Below are 1111 nucleotides of genomic sequence, written 5' to 3' on the forward strand. Positions count from 1 at the left end.
AACAGTGTTGATGCTCCTGACCCGGGGCGACTGCTCTGTGAAAACTTCTTCTTTCTGTACTTGATTATGAGAGTTTAAATTAAAAGAGTTAGTCATGTACTAAATAGTGCACTACTTTGGTCATAAGAGTGTTATTTTATAGTGTGATTAGGCCACACCCTTTAAAGGTGTGGAGTTTCCAAAAACAGGCCAGTCAGGGCTGACAAATGAAACACTGCTGTCCACCTCGACTGGCCAGTAAAACAACGTCAAGAGAGAGAAAGACTGAAATCACAATCTTTGGTAGAATAAAGCAAATAAAACTACTACTAACAATAATGATAATTCAGATAAAAATAAAATGTCCTCCACAATGTTCTAGAATGATACATACAGTATAACTCATGGTTATCCATTTGAACACAGCAGCATCATTTGTTAACCAGGTAATTGTCACAATCCCAGTCTTGTGGTTTTCTGTTAAGGACTTTTGTTTCTGAAGTGTGTTTCCTAGCGATGGGAAATCCAGTTCTTTTCTGCGAACTGGTTCTTTCAGACAGTTCGTTTCAATGAACCGGTTAAAAAAAAAACGGTTCAGCAGTTCTTTTATGCTATAACGTAACGACTGTCACTACAGTCCCAATGACTGTGACTCGTCCCGGTGTCCTGACATTTTATCCTACCTGCCAGATTGTCCTACCAGGGTTTAATATTGTGTGTTTTTCTCACGCTGAACAACAATAGTTACTGTATTTGCATTACTGTAAGTATAGGTTTAGGGTTGGGGTAGGTGTAGACGTTAATAAACCATAATTTGACAGGTAGCATTTTTCGTTATCGAATTGTACTACCTACAGTTTTAATGGAAGGTAGCAAAATCTGACAGGGTAGCACAGTACGATTTAGGGCTGAAACGATTCCTCAAATACCTTGAGTAACTCGAATACAAAAAAATCTAAAATAATTTAGTTATTAAATAATTTAGTCCATTTACTGTAACTACACACGGAACACCGTGTTTCCCCACGGACCATTATTACTGACGCACAACCCGATAAACGCTGGACCAGACCATAGACTGTATAAAAACAGAGACCAGACTTTAAAAAAAAGCGCTGGGCATATTTAAGAC

This window comes from Sinocyclocheilus rhinocerous, unplaced genomic scaffold, assembly GCF_001515625.1.
Source record: "Sinocyclocheilus rhinocerous isolate Xijiao unplaced genomic scaffold, SAMN03320098_v1.1 scaffold1291, whole genome shotgun sequence".
In the NCBI taxonomy this organism is placed as follows: domain Eukaryota; kingdom Metazoa; phylum Chordata; class Actinopteri; order Cypriniformes; family Cyprinidae; genus Sinocyclocheilus; species Sinocyclocheilus rhinocerous.